This window comes from Pygoscelis adeliae, unplaced genomic scaffold, assembly GCF_000699105.1.
Source record: "Pygoscelis adeliae isolate BGI_AS28 unplaced genomic scaffold, ASM69910v1 Scaffold170, whole genome shotgun sequence".
In the NCBI taxonomy this organism is placed as follows: Eukaryota; Metazoa; Chordata; class Aves; order Sphenisciformes; family Spheniscidae; genus Pygoscelis; species Pygoscelis adeliae.
The window spans coordinates 276733-280314 of record NW_008824002.1 but is presented as its reverse complement, the minus strand read 5'-3'; positions in this window follow the sequence as shown (position 1 = coordinate 280314).

Here is a 3582-nt window from a genome sequence, read left to right as displayed (position 1 = left end):
TTCTTACATCTCTCCCTAATAAGATGGTTGAAACCATCAGAAGCACCTGCTACAAGGTAAACGTTTATTGAAATACCCATCTTTTCTACACTGCACAAACCTTCTATGTTGCACTTAGATCAGCTTAGACAAAATAAGGGTCCCAAATCTGTTCCATGACACAACCACTTTCTAGCTCAAGCTCTCCTGTCCTCAGGAGTCAGATGGTGAATGTGGCAGTGTCCTAAAAGCTGAAAGTGTTGTTTTGTGGCTAGGGTTGTTCTGAAGTGTAGACCCTGAATGACTGGGTCTCTGATGGGGAAGGGCTTGCAGCAATGCCCTCACACACACATGCAGAACGAGGTCATCACCTTATGGACTATAAGCAGAGTCTGAAAGCGTGGATCCCAAACTGGCAAGGTTGTGAACACTTTCACGGTTTGAGAATTCCTTGAAATCTGCCAGAGCAGGTAGGCAGAGCTAGAGAGCCTTAAAAATCTCTATTTGTTCTCCAGGATACTTTCTTCCTTAAATTATTCCAGCTTTCAATATTCCTAATCAGAAATTTGGAAGGAGGAAAAATTAGTAGGATCACAGGAAGAACAGAAGAAGCTTTGCACTGTAACTCCCCTGCAGGCCAATGGAAAATTTACTTTTCCCTCATATATCACAGATTGTATTTGTTAATTGTAACCTCCTTCATAGTGAAATCACGTTTTCAGGAGGTTAGTCTGCTGCAGATACTAAGTTGCCTTTTTTTTTTCTTTTTTTTTTTTCCTTTTTTTAATAGACAACCATTTTAAGGTTTTTAAAAAAGCCTTTATTTAAATAAGCCTAATTACTCAGGCAGTATATTGAACATAGCTGCAGCAGTCAATCTAGATCATAAAAGACAGTATAATTAACAACTAAGAAGCCCCCAGCACATAGACCAAAATGCAAAGCAAATAATGAATGAAAAAAGACAGCTGAATCACCATGAAAGTTTACTTTTTTGTTTTCTTCTTCATCATAGGAAGGACAGTAAGTGAATCTGTTTCTATAAATGACACCTGAAACAGTAGTTCAACATTAAACATCTTTGCAGCAATTCAGGCAGAGTGAGACTGAAGAAATACTGTTTAGGTTTTCTCTCATTAACTTAAAGTAGCATAAAATTGAGAATAGGTATTTGCACTAAAGACTTAAGAACTCTGACATCCTATTATGTCACATAATGCCACTTGTACTTCCATGACATAATAGTATATTATCATTTTCAGTGTTACCAAAATGTTCATTATCAATAATGTAAGGATATATAAAACTTATTTTGCAGTCACAATGTTTGATTTCAAAGCTAAGTATACCTTGACTAATTACTTCATAGAACAGCTAGAACATCAGCGGGGTTTGCTTGTTTTTATTTAAACAGAGTAATGCTTTACTACTAGTAGAAGCAGAGCATTTGTTTCTTAAATGTTCCACTTTTCTGATTCTACCCAGTGCCAAGTGTTATTCTGCCAGAAAGTGAATGGCAAACAAAATATGCTTGTGCACACCGGAAAGTATCAAGTCTTAACATAGGGCTGCCAAGGGAAAAACAAACAAGAACAAAAAGGTGTCACACTGAAGATAAAACGCTTAGTTAAACTTTAGTCAGACACATTTAATCTGCACTTGACTTATCTGCACATTAAGTTACCATACACAGATACATATATTACTGGGGTAATCATTTTAGCAAAAAACATTGTATGAATCAACAATTCAATCATCAGATGTTTAAACTTTCCCTTATTTCTTATTTTAATTCAGGAAAAAATGAGTTTAGCAAAATGCTGTAGTTTAACCATTTTTTTCAGAATGGACACCAAAGTGATACCACAAAGTTTTATAAAACACGTCCGTCACTTGTGTATGGCAGCATTGTGAACTGTACTGCAAATAGCGACAGCAGAGCAACTGTTCCCAGTTATGCCATAATCTATTTATTTGAGCTTAGCTATTTGACAACAAAGGTTACATTAGCTTTAGAAAGAAAATTGATTCTGTCATATTTCTCCTGTAACACCTGGACAGCAGCAATTCAGGAGAATAGAGAATTCTATATTAAGATCTCAAATCAACTCAAAATTTCCCATCCAGGCTGGCTGGTGGCAGATGCTGAGACTACGAAATATCTGAAAGTAAGGAATGCAATGCTCGTTCTTAGAGTTGTGTTATTAAGCATGTACGCCAAATTTCTCTTAAAAGCCACTGTCTTGCAATTATGATTGCAGAGAAAAAGCTTGATAACAATCTGTGAAAATATACAAAAAACATTCTGAATGGTTTGACATTTTTTTTTAGTTTGAAATGTTTTGAAGCAGACAATTCAGAATGGCGATCTTTGAGCCCACCATTTTTCATACGGTGATTCTTTTTTCCTCCTTGCACATTTGGTATTGACAGCACTGTCATGACCAGTGTACTAATTTTTAGTTTTATCAGAAATGAACAAGCCTGATTGGAATACCAGAATCTCAAAATAATTTATGAAACTATGGTAAACTGCCCTTCTACCTATCTGCTAAATACACAGAAGACCAGTAATGTGATTTATGGTCATATAAATAATACAGAATAAAGACTGTATTACTAAAGAAAATCCCCAAACACTCATACAATCAAAAAGGCACTAGAAATTTCATGAATGAGAAGTTATATCCTGCAGGCCATACATACCAACTGATATGTTATGTAAGATTTAACAGTTCTGCATCAAATTCTACCATTGTTCTTCCAACCTCTTCTAACTTATGATTTTAGTTCTTATGTGTTAATATTCAGAAATTTTAAATGGACAATGACATCAGTATTCCAAATTCTCAACCACACTCAACAAATGCACAAGAAATAAGTGATTAACATTTGTATTTTAAACAAAGCTTAAAATAGCAAAAAACAAGGAGCCTCCACATGAGAAATAAGTTGAGTCAAGCTGCACCGTACGCACAGAACTTTCATGATTATGTGGGAACTGTAAAAGCTGAAGGGTCTATTGTTTCCATGGAAACTTTTTACCTACAGGATCCACCCACAGGAAACAACACAACGCATCCATATCCCTTATAAAATGGACTTCACTGGGGGATTTCGGAATGTTCTGTGAAAGCAGAAGGAGCAGTGCCACACTAATTTCAGATGAGGAAAATGAAAGCACTGAAAAATACATCTGGAATTAGAACCAAAGTCAGAGCGCTGTGAGGTGTCCATCAAATTCAGTCTTTGTTATAATGACTCAAAGAACAGCATTATAGATGCTGGAGGGAGGAGGAAGAAATACAGCAGAAAAACTACCATCAAAAAGAACACTATTTTCATGCATTAAATGATTGGCCATGGACCCTACAAAGAGGACCATCAGAGAACCAGCGATGACTCAATACATTCACTGCGGGTCAGGAGGGCCAAACAACACTACCTGTAGACATTGGCTTACAGTGGGGATTCCTCACTAATGAGACTTGAAACACATTTCAGGCAAGGCATGCAGTTAGGCTGAGCTCACAGCAGCACTATCCCTGTGCATGCTGTGACCTCCTTTCCTCACTGTAGGAGACAGCAGCAGCATTAGCAGAT